The following is a 17,333-nucleotide window of genomic DNA, read 5'->3' as shown; positions in this document are numbered from 1 at the left end:
TGTTTTACGGCCTACTCTGCCTATGTGTGTATTATACATTTTTAGAGCAGAGTTCACAATGTTTTTCCCGTCCTCATCCACAAACCGATTTCCAGGCAGTGGATCCAGAAAATAGACGGTTTCCTTCTTTGCTCTTACAATGATCAAGACCCAATGACGGCTGCACAAAATAAATATAAGGGTTAAATAGTGTTATATGCAGAGCATCATACAAACAAAATCCTGTTTTTTGTTTTGGAGACTAACCCTGGATTGTAAGGCATCAGGAAAATCTGTTCACCATCTGTTTTTTGAAGACGATTGGCTACGAGACGTGATCTTTCAGTTAATGAACCAGCGTCAGCACTAACTAGAGCAGGGTCTACAAAGCCAACCATATTCACCATATTTGCAGCTTTCAGATGATCAAACAGGCACCTAAATATATGAATTGAAACCATGAGTGTTTTTTTTTTTAAACAAAAGGAGAGTGTCAAATGAATATTTGATAAGGACAAACCTCATATATACTGCAACGACAGTAGCCCCAATTTCTTCCATGCCAGCAAATTGGGTAATATCTTCATGCAAGACGAAGGTGTTACGATCTATGCCAAACACCTCCTTCTCAATCATAAAGCTCATAGCCTTCTCCTGAGGCTTTAGTGTCGATTCAACATAACTACAAAGGGATTGTAAAGAAGATGGCAACTCCAGCTTTGTATAATCTGGTACTTCAGTACTCTGTTTGAATAAATAAAGCAACATAAGTGACGTGGTAAATAAATAACAACGACGGTTTAAATAACAAAACGTCGTCTTAAAATAAGTTACACGACGGTAAAAAAATACCGTCGTAATAAATACTTTATCACGTCGTTTAAATAAAACCGACGTCTAATTCAAATGCAAAATTCATAATTAATGAATTTACCTTTTCAATTTTCTTTTCTCCAACACTGGATTGCTGTTTTAATAAATAAAGAGATATATATATATAAGAAATATTGTACAATAATTTAAACATTCAATTAAAACAAACGACGGTTGAAAAAAAATATAGACGTCTGAAAATTGAAAAAGAAATGAAAAAGGCAAAGTTAAAAGAATTTACCTTTTCATCTTTCTTTTCTTCAATCTTTTCACGATCCCCAGATTTCTGTTATAAGAAATAAACACAATATATATAAGACATAGTACAAAAAGGGCAAAAAAAAAGAAGTAAATAAATTAAATTAAACCGTCGTGGTAATAACAACAAATGACGGTATTTAAGAATTACAGACGTGTATATTTAATCACACGACGGTAAATAATAAACGTCGTGGTATTTCATATTCTACGACGGTATCTAAGCTTGTACAACAATTTAAACATTCAATTAAATAATTGCAGACATGTAACATTCATTAAACGTCGTGGTAATTCCTTTATTGAAAAAAAAAATTGAAAAAAGCAAAGTTATGAGAATTTACCTGTTCAACTATCTCAAGTATCTTTCCTTCTACTCTCTTTTCAACTTCCCCTGATTTCTGTTACAAGAAATAAAGAAATTTATAAATGACATTGTAGAAAAATTAAAACAAATAAATAAACCGTCGTGGTAAACATTAACAGACGACGGTATGAAATAATTACAGACGTCTGAATAACATCAAACGACGGTTTAATAAAGAGCGTCGTGGTATAAATTTAACACGGCGGTAAATATAAACAGAGAAACAGAAAATTCAAAGTTCAAAGACGTTACCATTTCCTCCTGCTGTTCCCCATTCTTGGCAGTATCCTCCTCAAATTGTAGGGCTCTAACATCAAGTGCCCCAGAACAGCTTGCTTTGTCAGACATTGGATTTTTGGGACTTTGCCCTTGGATTTGGGACAATGGATTCAGTTTCAGCAGGCTTGGATCAAAATTGGGGATGATTTTTGAAAGCTGACTCAGCAAATTTTCCCTCTCAGCTTCTACCAATTGCTTCGTCCTAGCCTCCATCTTTAAACTCTCTTCCCTTGATCTAGCCTCCATTTTCAAAGTCTCTTCTTGAAGGACAAGTCTTACACTTTCCTTCAATTGATCAGCAAACCTAATCTTCTGTTGTCTAGGTAAGTTGAAGTATTGCTTAGGGGAAACCCCAGCCCCTACACCTCTAACTCTTCCTGGATGCTCGGGACCCAAAGCCATTGTCAAAACATCATTGGATCCTGACAGAGAAATTGTGCCTTCAGAGACTTGCTTTTGCAAATCATCCTAACAAAAAGACATAATAAAAAGTCAGAATAAGGAAACAAACGACGGTTATTTATAAAAAAATAGACGTAATATAATATTTCACACGACTCAATAACATAACAATCGACGTAATATAATATTTAAGACGACGCTAACTAAATACCGACGTTATTAATATATTAACATGACGTCAATAATAATCCACCGACGTCTTATGATATAAATACAAAAAACAGAGCATGGATTCCAGATTCAGACCTTTAACGTCGCCTTTTAAAATATTTCGACGTAGTAAAACTTTTCACACGACGGAAAAATATAACAGCAGACGTAATAAAATTTTTAAAACAGACTGAGTAGGCTTACAAATAATTTTGCTTTCTCTGCAGTCTTTGGATCCGAGATGTTACCATGTTTGTCTTCTCTTGCTTTTTTCCATAAGGTAGATCGATCAATATCTACCCCAGGCATGATTTCCTTCAAGTCCTCCTTAAAACCAACATATCCTTTTCGAGACAATCGATGATTGTACTCGAGTTTCTCCCTCCTCTGTGATTGTTCTTCATGCACAGCCTCAAATTCTTTAGATAACCTTGAAGCTACAAAGGCATCCCATTGAGCTTTCTCTATGAATTTGTATGTTTCAAGGGGCTGCCTTAATCTATCCTGCTCCTTGATGAATGGAAGGATATGAAACCTCGTTAGTGTGGACTTGAAATCTTTCCATTTCTTGGCGGCAGAAGATAGCACCATTTGCTTGCCCCCTTTACCAACCACAAAAGCCATGTCAACGGCTTCCCAAATCTGCTCTTTTATATCCTTGGATATTTGAACCCATTTCTTGTCCACAAGTGGGACTCTGGAGCGTGCCAACACACCAATGTAGGACTGCATCTCATTATGTGCACGGCCATAAGGTTTCCATTCTTCATTGTACTCAACAACAGGCTTGATTTTCTGAATTTTTCTCTGCACAACACGATGCATTGTGCTCATACCCCGACTTGACTTTGCCTCCTCAGAAATAGTTGCCGTGCTGGCTGGTTCTGTCTCAGAAGATGAAACAAACTTCATCTTCTTCGAGGCCTTGGTTTGAGGATTTACAACTCTAAGCTCCTCCTTCGAGGATTCATTTTTTTTCAAACCAGACTCCTTACTTTGGGATTGAGAAACCATGGTTACAGACAAATTAAACCTGCAAGTGAAAATATATCAGTGAAATTAAGAAAAACCACGACGATTATTTATAAACTACGACGTATTATAATATTTCAAACGACGTAAGAAAAAAACAAACGACGTAATAATAAATTTACACGACGGTAATTAATCACCGACGTTATAAGATATTACAACGACGTCAATAATAAACAACCGACGTCTTATGATATAATAAAAACAGAGTATTAAATATTACAACGACCTTAATAATAAACATTCGCCATGGTATTGAAAATAAAACGACGTAAATATTAATATACCGTCGTCTATACCACAAAAACAAATTAGGAACAACGTAAAATATTTTCAGCAGAAAAATAATTAAAAAGATTTTCGAAACAAAAACCATTGTTCAGAGAAATCAAACATGCGATGAAAGCTTGGAAACTTAAAATGATATCCTTAAAAATCAAAAACAAAAAAAGGATATCATTTTAAAAAACAACGACGAACACTTTCACACGACGCTAGGGTGACTGACGAACCGTCGTGGTCTATAAATCTAACCACGTAAATAATAAGCCACCGTCGTCTTATTTAGTTGAAGTAAAAGAACCAGAGTAGTGTTCAAACTTGGAAACTTTTCGTCTTTGTCTGCAAATTTTATCAAACTTGGAAAGAAAAAATGTAAAAAGATTTAAAAAAACGAAAATGATATGCGCATGCAAAACAGGAACAAAAATCCTTCCAGAAATGCATACCCTTTGCTTGCGATGAAAGCTTTCTTCTGGAGTTTGGTGTTTCAGTTCAGAGATGAAGACGAAGAGGAGATAAGCTTGAAAGTTTGAAACAGTTCTTGGAGAATGAAAAATGAGCAAAGCTTGAAAGTTTTTCTCGGGTTTGGAACCAATGCAAGTATGGGTCAGGAAGGCGAAAAGTTTAAAATAATAAAAAACCTTTTCATAACAACGACGCTATTAATAGTATGCGCCCTAGTATGATACATTATACGGCGCTATTGTTAACACTGCCCTATAATATTACTTTCAACGACGGTATGTTTTAATGAAACGACGTTTTGAAATCGAATTACACGACGCATGTTTCTTCAAAAAAGATGAATCGTCATTTTCCAATTTACCAAACGACCTTATATTCAATAATAACGACGTTAAAAATTAATACCACATCGTTTTAATTACTCATACCGACGTGTAATTTTTTTAATTACACAATAAATTAATTTTCCAAAAAATTACAACGTCGTTTTTATATAGCGTCGTTGTTAAATAATTTATACGACCTTATTTTAGATTTAAAGGACGTGTATGTTATATATAAACGTCGATATTTTAAAACACCGACGTGGTATATAATATTTGTTTATAAATAATGGGTTTTCTGTCTTTCTGTCGTCTTCATTTTTCAATTAGGGTTTCAACTTTTTCTCAATTCTCTGGAGGCACATCACCTCTCTGTCTCATCTCGCTTTCATTTTTCAGTTTGGATGTTGATGTGTGGGCGCGTTTGTGTATCTGAAAGACACAAACACGCACACATCATCTAAAAAATTGTCTTTCTGCACAGAAGGAGAACAAGGTCTGCATCAGCCCTCTTTCTCAGCTCCTCCATGATGGGGTTCTCTGGGTTGATCTCCATGGTCTTCTTGCTCGACATGTACCCAGCCGCTCTGTTATCCCTCAAGGCCTGAGCCTTCATGATTCTTTCCATGTTGTCTCCACGGTCAGACAGTCAGACACCACAACCTTCTCCACTCTGTCACCCAAAACATCCTTCACAACCTTGCAGAGTCCCTCAAACTTCTCCTTCAACTCTTCCTTCTTCTTTGCCTCGTCTTCACTCTCATCAAGCTTGAGACCTTCCTTGGCGGCTGAGACAAGCTTCTTGCCCTCAAACTCATTCTGGTTCTAAAACATTGCCTTTGTTCATTCTGGTTCGATTATGATGAGGAACAGAGTTCATTCTGGTAATGATAGACGAATAATTGCATAAAATTTGTACGTCGTTAATTTAACAAACCGTCGTGGTTAGTACAATTATGCGACAGTAGAGTTATGGATACCGTCGTAGTATATTATAATTAAAAAGTCGATAAATTTATATTTACAGTCGTGGTAACTTAATTTAAAGCGGCGATTTTTTTTGTAATTAACCGTCGTAGATTCCTTTGAATTTATGCGTCGCTGACTAAGAAAATTGGGTCGTGTTTATTAATTAATTAACACGGCGTCTTATTTTTATATCGTCGTCTTTACTTTCTACGGCGGTGATTTCATAGATGCAGTCGTTGTTTTTAGGTTCAGATTTTAACTCTGAAAATACCTTTGTAATAAGACGACGCTTTTTTAATTTGGTGCGTCGTGGTTTCAAAATATCTATACGTGTGCCGTTTTTCAGGTGTTTAAAGTATGTTTCTACGATGGGTTTCTATTACCGTCGTCTTTTAAAAAACAACGACGGTTTTTTGATCTACCGTCGTTGTTTACTGGTCGTCTTTTGCCCTTTTTGTAGTAGTGATAGTTCTAGAGATCGGATTTCATTCAAAACTAACTAAATGACTCCTCCCACCATATTATGATGCTGCCCAAGTTTTGGGCTCGATCCGAAATCAGTAGGTGTAAGAAATTGGACAATTTATACTGAAAGGCAGTTCGTTCCTAATCGGAGTGGTTGGTGTAGTCCACAGTTCTAGAGATCGGATTTGACTCAAAACTAACCAAATGACTCCTCCCACCATATTATGATGTTGCCCAAGTTTTGGCCTCGATCCGAAATCAATAGGTGTAAGAAATTGGACAATTCAACTTCAAAGGCAGTTCGTTCCTAATTGGAGTGGTTGGTGTTTTGGGTAGTTCTAGGGATCGGATTTCACTCAAACTTAACCAAATGACTCCTCCCACCATATTACGATGTTGCCCAAGTTTTGGGCTCGATCCGAAATCAATAGGTGTATGAAATTGGACAACTCAAGTTCGAAGGCCGTTCGTTCCTAGTTGTAGTGGTTGGTGTTTTGGGTAGTTGCAGAGATCGGATTTCACTCAAACTTAACCCAATGACTCCTCCCACTATATTATGGTGTTGCTCAAGTTTTGGGCTAGATCCGAAATCAATAGGTGTATGAAATTGGACAATTTATGTTCAAAGGCAGTGTGTTTCTAATCGGAGTGGTTGGTGTATTCCGTAGTTCTAGAGATCGGATTTGACTCAAAACTAACCAAATGACTCCTCCCACCATATTATGAGGTTGCCCAAGTTTTGGCCTCGATCCGAAATCAATAGGTGTAAGAAATTGGACAATTCAACTTCAAAGGAAGTTCGTTCCTAATTGGAGTGGTTGGTGTTTTGGGTAGTTATAGGGATCGGATTTCACTCAAACTTAACCAAATGACTCCTCCCACCATATAATGTTGTTGCCCAAGTTTTGGGCTCGATCCAAAATCAATAGGTATAAGAAATTGGACAATTCAAGTTCGAAGGCAGTTCGTTACTAATTGGAGTGGTTGGTCTGTTGGGTAGTTCTAGAGATTGGATTTCACTCAAACTTAACCAAATGACTCCTCCCACCATATTATGATGTTGCCAAGATTTGGGCTCGATCCCAAATCAATAGGCGTAAGAAATTGGAGTGGTTGGTGTTTTGGGTAGTTGTACAGATTGGGTTGCACTCAAACTTAACCCAATGACTCATCCCACCATATTATGATGTTGTCCAAGTTTTGGGCTCGATCCGAAATAAATAGGTGTAAGAAATGGGACAATTCAAGTTCAAAGGCAGTTCGTTCCTAATTGCAGTGGTTGGTGTTTTGGGTAGTTCTAGAGATCGGATTTCACTCAAAGTTATCCAAATGACTCCACCCACCATATTTTGTTGTTGCCCAAGTTTTGGGCTTGATCCGAAATCAATAGGTGTAAGAAATTGGACAATTCAAGTTCAAAGGCAGTTCGTTCCTAACTTAAGTGGTTGGTGTTCTGGGTAGTTCTAAAGATCGGATTTCACTCAAACTCAACCAAATGACTCCTCCCACCATATGATGATGTTGCCCAAGTTTTTGGCTCGATCCGAAATCAATAGGTGTAAGAAATTGGACAATTCAAGTTCACAGGCAGTTCGTTCCAAATTGGAGTGGTTGGTGTTTTGGGTAGTTCTAGAGATCGGATTTCACTCAAACTTAACCAAATGACTCCTCCCACCATATTATGACGTTGCCCAAGTTTTGGGCTCGATCCGAAATCAATAGGTGTAAGAAATTGGACAATTCAAGTTCAAAGGCAGTTCGTTCGCAATTGGAGTGGTTGGTGTATTCCATAGTTCTAGAGATCGGATTTCACTCCAAACTAACCAAGTGACTCCTCCCGCCATATTATGATGTTGGTCAAGTTTTGGGCTCAATCCGAAATCAATAGGTGTAAGATATTGGACAATTCAAGTTCATAGGCAGTTCGTTCCAAACTGGGGTTGTTGGTGCATTGGGTAGTTCTAGAGATCGGATTTCACTCAAAAGTAACCAGATGACTCCTCCCACCTTATTATGACGTTGCCCAAGTTTTGGGCTCGATCCGAAATCAACAGGTGTAAGAAATTGGACAATCCAAGTTCAAAGGCAGTTCGTTCCTAATTGGGGTGGTTGGTGTTTTGGGTAGTTCTAGAGATCGGATTTCACTGAAACTTATCCAAATGTCTCCTCCCACCATATTACGATGTTGCCCAAGTTTTGGGCTAGATCCGAAACCAATAGGTGTAAGAAATTAGACAATTAAAGTTCAAAGCCAGTTCGTTCCTAATTGGAGTGGTTGGTGTTTTGGGTAGTTCTAGAGATCGGATTTCACACAAACTTAACCAAACGACTCCTCCCACAATATTATGGTGTTGCCCAAGTTTTGGGCTCGATCCGAAATCAATAGGTGTAAGAAATTGGACAATTCAAGTTCAATGGCAGTTCGTTCGTAATTGGGGTGGTTGGTGTTTTGGGTAGTTCTAGAGATTGGATTTCACTCAAACTTAACCAAATGACTCCTCCCACCATATTATGTTGTTGCCCAGGTTTTGGGCTAGATCCGAAACCAATAGGTGTAGAAAATTGGACAATTCAAGTTCAAAGGCAGTTCGTTCCTAATTGGGGTGGTTGGTGTTTTGGGTAGTTCTAGAGATTGGATTTCACTCAAACTTATCCAAATGACTCCTCCCACCATATTACGATGTTGCCCAAGTTTTGGGCTAGATCCGAAACCAATAGGTGTAAGAAATTAGACAATTAAAGTTCAAAGGCAATTCGTTCCTAATTGGAGTGGTTGGTGTTTTGGGTAGTTCTAGAGGTCGGATTTCACGCAAACTTAACCAAACGACTCCTCCCACAATATTATGGTGTTGCCCAAGTTTTGGGCTCGATCCGAAATCAATAGGTGTAAGAAATTGAACAATTCAAGTTCAAAGGCAGTTCGTTCCTAATTGGGGTGGTTGGTGTTTTGGGTAGTTCTAGAGATTGGATTTCACTCAAACTTACAAAAATGACTCCTCCCACCATATTATGATGTTGCCCAAGTTTTGGGGGTGATCCGAAATCAATAGGTGTAAGAAATTGGACAATTCAAGTTCAAAGACAGTTCGTTCCTAATTGGGGTGGTTGGTATATTGGTTAGTTCTAGAGATCGGATTTCACTCAAACTTAACCAAATGACTCCTCCCACCATATTATGATGTTGGCCAAGTTTTGGGCTCGATCTGAATCCAATAGTTGAAAGAAATTGGACAATTCAAGTTCAAAGGCAGTTCGTTCCTAATTGGGGTGGTTGGGGTTTTGGGTAGTTCTAGAGATTGGATTTCACTCAAACTTGTCCAAATGTCACCTCCCACCATATTACGATGTTGCCCAAGTTTTGGGCTAGATCCGAAACCAATAGGTGTAAGAAATTAGACAATTAAAGTTCAAAGCCAGTTCGTTCCTAATATGAGTGGTTGGTGTTTTGGGTAGTTCTAGAGATCGGATTTCACTCAAACTTAACCAAATGACTCCTCCCACCATATTATGATGTTGGCCAAGTTTTGGGGTTGATCCGAAATCAATAGGTGTAAGAAATTGGACAATTCAAGCTCAAAGACAGTTCGTTCCTAACTGGGGTGGTTGGTGTATTGGGTAGTTCTAGAGATTGGATTTCACTCAAACTTATCCAAATGACTCCTCCCCCCATATTATGATGTTGCCCAAGTTTTGGGGTTGATCCGAAATCAATAGGTGTAAGAAATTGGACAATTCAAGTTCAAAGGCAGTTCGTTCCTAATTGGGGTGGTTGGTGTTTTGGGTAGTTCTAGAGATTGAATTTCACTCAAACTTATCCAAATGTCTCCTCCCACCATATTACGATGTTGCCCAAGTTTTGGGCTAGATCCGAAACCAATAGGTGTAAGAAATTAGACAATTAAAGTTCAAAGCCCGTTCGTTCCTAATTGGAGAGGTTGGTGTTTTGGGTAGTTCTAGAGATCGGATTTCACTCAAACAGAACGAAATGACTCCTCCCACCATATTATGTTGTTGGCCAAGTTTTGGGCTCGATCTGAATCCAATAGTTGTAAGAAATTGGACAATTTAAGTTCAAAGGCTGTTCGTTCCGAATTGGAGTGGTTGGTGTTTTGGGTAGTTCTGGAGATCGAATTTTACCCAAACTTAACCAAATGACTCCTCCCACCATATTATGACGTTGCCCAAATTTTGGGCTCGATCTGAAATCAACAGTTGTAAGAAATTGGACAATTCAAGTTCAATGGCAGTTCGTTCGTAATTGGGGTGGTTGGTGTTTTGGGTAGTTCTAGAGATTGGATTTCCCTCAAACTTAACCAAATGACTCCTCCCACCGTATTATTTTGTTGCCCAGGTTTTGGGCTAGATCCGAAACCAATAGGTGTAGAAAATTGGACAATTCAAGTTCAAAGGCAGTTCGTTCCTAATTGGAGTGGTTGGTGTTTTGGGAAGTTCTAGATATTGGATTTCACTCAAACTTAACCAAACGACTCCTCCCACCATATTATGATGTTGACCAAGTTTTGGGCTTGATCCGAAATCAATAGGTGTAAGAAATTGGACAATTCAAGTTCAAAGGCAGTTCGTTCCTAATTGGAGTGGTTGTTGTTTTGGGTAGTTCTAGAGATCGGATTTCACTAAAACTTCACCAAATGATTCCTCCCACCAGATTATGATGTTGCCCAAGTTTCGGGCTCGATCCGAAATCAATAGGTGTTAGAAATTAGACAATTAAAGTTCAAAGACAGTTCGTTCGCAGTCGGAGTGGTCGGTGTATTCCACAGTTCTATAGATCGGATTTCACTCAAAACTAACCAAATGACTCCTCCCCCCATATTATGATGTTGCCCATGTATTAGGCTCGATCCAAAATCAATAGGTATAAGAAAGTGGACAATTCAAGTTCGAAGGCAGTTCGTTCCTAATTGGAGGGGTTGACGTTTTGGGTTGTTCTAGAGATCGGATTTCACTAAAACTTCACCAAATGATTCCTCCCACCAGATTATGATGTTGCCCAAGTTTCGGGCTCGATCCGAAATCAATAGGTGTTAGAAATTGGACAATTCAAGTTCAAAGGCAGTTCGTTCCTAATGGGCGTGGTTGGTGTTTTGGGTAGTTCTAGAGATCGGATTTCACTCAAACTTAACCAAATGGTTCCTCCCATCATATTATGATGTTGCCCAAGTTTCGGGCTCGATCCGAAATCAATAGGTGTAAGAAATTGGACAATTCAAGTTCAAAGGCAGTTCGTTCCTAATGGGCGTGGTTGGTGTTTTGGGTAGTTCTAGAGATCGGATTTCACTCAAACTTAACCAAATGGTTCCTCCCATCATATTATGATTTTGCCCAGGTTTTGGGCTCGATCCGAAATCAATATGTGTAAGAAATTGGACAATTCAAGTTCAAAGGCAGTTCGTTCCTAATGGGAGTGGTTGGTGTTTTGGGTTGTTCTAGAGATCGGATTTCACTCAAATTTAACCAGCTGACTCCCCCCACCATATTATGTTGTTGCCCAAGTTTTGGGCTCGATCCGAAATCAATAGTTTTAAGAACTTGGACAATTTATGTTCAAATGCAGTTCGTTCCTAATTGGGGTGGTTGGAGTATTCCATAGTTCTAGAGCTCGAATTTCACTCAAAATTAACCAAATGACTCCACCCACCATATGATGATGTTGCCCATATTTTGGGCTCGATCCGAAGTCAATAGGTGTAAGAAATTCCACTATTTTTTTTCAAAGGCAGTTCGTTCCTAGTCGTAGTGGTTGGAGTATTCCATAGTTCTAGAGATCGGATTTCACCCAAAACTAACCAAATGCCTCCTCCCACCATATTATGATGTTGCCCCTGTTTTGGGCTCGATCCGAAATTAATAGGTGTAAGAAATTGGACAATTCAAGTTGAAAGGCAGATCGTTCCTAATTGGAGTGGTTGGTGTTTTGGGTAGTTCTAGAGTTCGGATTTCACTCAAACTTAACCAAATGACTCCTCCCAATACATTATGATGTTGCCCAAGTTTTGGGTTTGATCCGAAATCAATAGGTGTAAGAAATTGGACAATTCAAGTTCAAAGGCAGTTGGTTCCTAATTGGGGTGGTTGGTGTATTGGGTAGTTCTAGAGATCGGATTTCACTCAAACTTAACCAAACGTCTCCTCCCACCGTATTATGATGTTGCCCATGTTTTGGGCTCGATCTGAAATCAATAGGTGTAAGACTGTGGGACAGTTCAAGTTCAAAGGCCGTTCGTTCCTAATTGGAGTGGTTGGTGTTTTGGGCAATTCTAGAGATCGGATTTCACTCAAACTTAACCAAATCACTCCTCCCACCATATTGTGATGTTGCCCATGTTTTGGGCTCGATCCGAAATCAATAGGTGTAAGAAATTGGACAATTTATGTTCAAAGGCAGTTCGTTCCCAATCGGAGTGGTTGCTGTACACCATAGTTCTAGAGATCGGATTTCACTCAAAACTAACCAAATGACTCGTCCCACCGGATTATGATGTTGCCCAAGTTTTAGGCTCGATCCGAAATCAATAGGTGTAAGAAATTGGACAATTCAAGTTCTAAGGCAGTTCGTTCCTAATTGGAGGGGTTGGTGTTTTGGGTAGTTCTAGAGATCGGATTTCACTCAACCTTAACCAAACGACTCCTCCCACCACATTATGTTGTTGCTCAGGTTTTGGGCTCGATCCGAAATCAATAGGTGTAAGAAATTGGACAATTCAAGTTCAAAGGCAGTTCGTTCCCAATTGGAGTGGTTGGTGTTTTTGGTAGTTCTAGAGATAGGATTTCACTCAAACTTAAGCAAATGACTCCTCCCACCATATTATGATGTTGTCCAAGTTTTGGGCTCGATCCGAAATCAATAGTTGTAAAAAATTGGACAATTCAAGTTCAAAGGCAGTTCGTTCCTAATTGGAGTGGTTGGTGTTTTGGGTTGTTCTAGAGATCGGATTTCACTCAAACTTAACCAAATGACTCCTCCCACTATATTATGATGTTGCCCAAGTTTTGGGCTCGATCTGAAATCAATAGGTGTAAGAAATTGGACAATTCAAGTTCAAAGGCAGTTCGTTCCTAATTGGAGTGGTTGGTGTTTTGGGTTGTTCTAGAGATCGGATTTCACTCAAACTTAACCAAATGACTCCTCCCACCATATTATGATGTTACCCAAGTTTTGGGCTCGATCCGAAATCAATGGGTGTAAGAAATTAGACAATTCATGTTGAAAGACATTTCGTTCCTAATTGGGATGGTTGGTGTATTGGGTAGCTCTAGAGATCGGATTTCACTCAAACTTAACCAAATGACTCCTCCCACCATATTATGATGTTGTCCAAGTTTTGGGCTCGATCCGAAATCAATAGGTGTATGAAATTGGACAATTCAAGTTCAACGGCAGTTCGTTCCAAATTGGAGTGGTCGGTGTTTTGGGTAGTTCTAGAGATCTGATTTCACTCAAACTTAACCAAATGACTCCTCCCACCATATTATGATGTGGCCCAAGTTTTGGGCTCGATCTGAAATAAATAGGTTTAAGAAATTGGACAATTTATGTTCAATGGTAGTTCGTTTCTAATCGGAGTGGATGGTGTGTTCCATAGTTCTAGAGACCGGATGTCACTCAAAACTAACCAAATGACTCCTCCCACCATATTATGATGTTGCCCAAGTTTTGGGCTCCATCCGAAATCAATAGGTGTAAGAAATTGGACAATTCAAGTTCAAAGGCAGTTCGTTCACAATTGGAGTGGTTGGTGTATTCCATAGTTCTAGAGATCTGATTTCACTCAATACTAACCAAATGACTCCTCCCGCCATATTATGATGTTGCCCAAGTTTTGGGCTCGATCCGGAATCAATAGGTGTATGATATAGGACAATTCAAGTTCAAAGGCAGTTCGTTCCTAACTGGGGAGGTAGGTGTATTGGGTAGTTGTAAAGATCGGATTTCACTCAAAAGTAACCAGATCACTCCTCCCACCATATTATGACGTTGCCCAAGTTTTGCGCTCGATCCGAAATCAACAGGTGTAAGAAATAGGACAATTCAAGTTCAAAGGGAGTTCGTTCCTTATTGGGGTGATTGGTGTTTCGGGCAGTTCTAGAGATTGGATTTCACTCAAACTTATCCAAATGACTCCTTCCACCATATTATGATGTTGCCCAAGTTTTGGGCTAGATCCGAAACCAATAGGTGTAAGAAATTGGACAATTCAAGTTCGAAGGCAGTTCGTTCCTAATTGGGGTGGTTGGTGTTTTGGGTAGTTCTAGAGATTGGATTTCACTCAAACTTATCCAAATGACTCCTCCCACAATATTATGATATTTCCCAAGTTTTGGGCTCGATCCGAAACCAATAGGTGTATGAAATTGGACAATTCAAGTTCAAAGGCAGTTCGTTCCTAATGGGAGTGGTTGGTGTTTTGGGTAGTTCTAGAGATCGGATTTCACTCAAACTTAACCAAATGACTCCTCCCACCATATTATGATGTTGCCCAAGTTTTTGGCTCGATCCGAAATCAATAGGTGTAAGAAATTGGACAATTCAAGTTCAAAGGCCATTCGTTCCATATTGGAGTGGTCGGTGTTTTGGGTAGTTCTAGAGATCGAATTTCACTCAAACTTAACCAAATGACTCCTCCCACCATATTATGATGTTACCCACGTTTTGGGCTCGATCCGAACTCAATAGGTGTATGAAATAGGACAATTTAAGTTCAATGGCAGTTCGTTCCTAATGGGAGTGGTTGGTGTTTTGGGTAGTTCTAGAGATTGGATTTCACTCAAAACTAACTAAATGACTCCTCCCGCCATATTATGATGTTGCCCAAGTTTCCGGCTCGATCCGAAATCTATAGGTGTAAGAAATTGGACAATTCACGTTCAAAGGCAGTTCTTTCCTAATTTGGGTGGTTGGTATATTGGGTTGTTCTAGAGATCGGATTTCACTGAAACATAACCAAATGACTCCTCCCACCGTATTATGATGCTGCCCATGTTTTGGGCTCGATCCGAAATCAATAGGTGTAAGAAATTGGACAATTCAAGTTCAAAGGCAGTGCGTTCCTAATTGGAGTGGTTGGGGTATTCCATAGTTCTAGAGATCGGATTTCACTGAACACTAACCAAATGACTCCTCCCACCAAATTACAATGTTGCCCAAGTTTTGGGCTCGGTCCGAAATCAGTATGTGTAAGAAATTGGACAATTCAAGTTCAAAGGCAATTCGTTCCAAATTGGAGTGGTTGGGGTTTTAGGTAGTTTCAGAGATCAGATTTCACTCAAACTTTACCAAATGACTCCTCCCACCGTATTATGACGTTGCCCAAGTTTTGGGCTCGATCAGAAATCAATAGGTTTTAGAAATTGGACAATTTATGTTCAAAGGCAGTTCATTCCTAGTCGGAGTGGTTGGTGTATTCCATAGTTCTAGAGATCAGATTTCACTAAAAACTAACCAAATGACTCCTCCCACCATATTATGATGTTGCCCAAGTTTTGCGCTCGATCCGAAATCAATAGGTGTAAGAAATTGGACAATTCAAATTCAAAGGCAGTTCGATCGTAATTGGAGTGGTGGTGTTTTGGGCAGTTCTAGAGATTGGATTTCACTCAAACTTAACCAAATGACTCCTCCCACCATATTAAGATGTTGCTCAAGTTTTGGGCTCAATCCGATATCAATAGGTTTAAGAAATTGGACAATTCACGTTCAAAGGCAGTTCTTTCCAAATTTGGGTGGTTGGTATATTGGGTTGTTCTAGAGATCGGATGTCACTCAAACTTAAACAAATGACTCCTCTCACAATATTATTACGTTGCCCAAGTTTTGGGCTCGATCCGAAATCAATAGGTGTAAGAAATTGGACAATTCAAGTTCAAAGGCAGTTCTTTCCTAATTTGGGTGGTTCGTGTATTGGGTAGTTCTAGAGATCAGATTTCACTCAAACTTAACCAAATGGCTCCTCCCATCATATTATGCTGTTGCACAAGTTTTGGGCTCGATCCGAAATCAATAGGTGTAAGAAATTGGACAATTCAAGTTCAAAGGCAGTTCGTTCCTAATTGGAGTGGTTGGTATTTTGGGTAGCTCTAGAGATTGGATTTCACTCAAATTTAACCAAATGACTCCTCCCACCATATTATAATGTTGCCCAAGTTTTCGGCTCGATCTGAAATCAATAGGTGTATGAAATTGGACAATTCAAGTTCAAAGGCAGTTCGTTCCTAATTTGGGTGGTTGGTGTATTGGGTAGTTCTAGACATCGGATTTCACTCAAACTTAACCAAATGACTCCGCCCACCATATTATGATGTTGCCCAAGTTTTGGGCTCGATCCGAAATCAATAGGTGTAAGAAATTGGACAATTCAAGTTCAAGGGCTGTTTTTTCCTAATTTGGGTGGTTGGTGTATTGGGTAGTTCTAGTGATCGGATTTCACTCAAACATAACCAAATGACTCCTCCCACCGTATTATTATGTTGCCCATGTTTTGGGCTCGATCCGAAATCAACAGGTGTAAGAAAATGGACAATTCAAGTTCAAAGGCAGTTCGTTCCTAATTGGAGTGGTTGGTGTTTTGGGTAGTTCTAGAGATCGGATTTCACTCAAACTTGACCAAACCACTCCTCCCACCGTATTATGATGTTGCCCATGTTTTGGGCTCGATCCGAAATCAATAGGTGTAAGAAATTGGACAATTCAAGTTGGGAGGCAGTTCGTTCCTAATTGGAGTGGTTGGTGTTTTGGGTAGTTCTAGAGATCGGATTTCACTCAAACTTAACCAAATGACTCCTCCCACCATATTATGATGTTGGCCAAGTTTTGGGCTCGATCCGAAATCAATCGGTGTAAGAAATTGGACAATTCAAGTTCAAAGGCAGTTCGGAAATTGGAATGGTTGGTGTTTTGGGTAGTTCTAGAGATTGGATTTCACTCAAACTTAACCAATTGACTCCTCCCACCATATTATGTTATTGTCCAAGTTTTGGGCTTGATCCGATATGAGTAGGTGTAAGAAATTGGACAATTCAAGTTCAAAGGCAGTTCGTTCCTAATTGGAGTGGTTGGTGTTTTGGGTAGTTCTAGAGATCGGATTTCACTCAAACTTAACCAAATGACTCCTCCCACCATATTATGATGTTGCCCACGTTTTGGGCTCGATCCGAAATCAATAGGTGTAAGAAATTGGACAATTTATGTTCAAAGGCAGTTCGTTCCTAATCGGAGTGGTTGATGTATTTGATAGTTCTAGAGATCGGATTTCACTCAAAACCAAGCAAATGACTCCTCCCACCATATAATGATGTTGCCCAAGTTTTGTGCTCGATCCGAAATCAATAGGTGTAAGAAATTGGACAATTCAAGTTCAAAGGCAGTTCGTTCCTAATTGGGGTGGTTGGTGTATTGGGTAGTTCTAGAGATC

Source organism: Prunus avium, chromosome 5, assembly GCF_965620075.1.
Source record: "Prunus avium chromosome 5, drPruAviu1.hap1.1, whole genome shotgun sequence".
NCBI lineage: Eukaryota > Viridiplantae > Streptophyta > Magnoliopsida > Rosales > Rosaceae > Prunus > Prunus avium.
Note: the sequence above shows the minus strand (reverse complement) of the source record.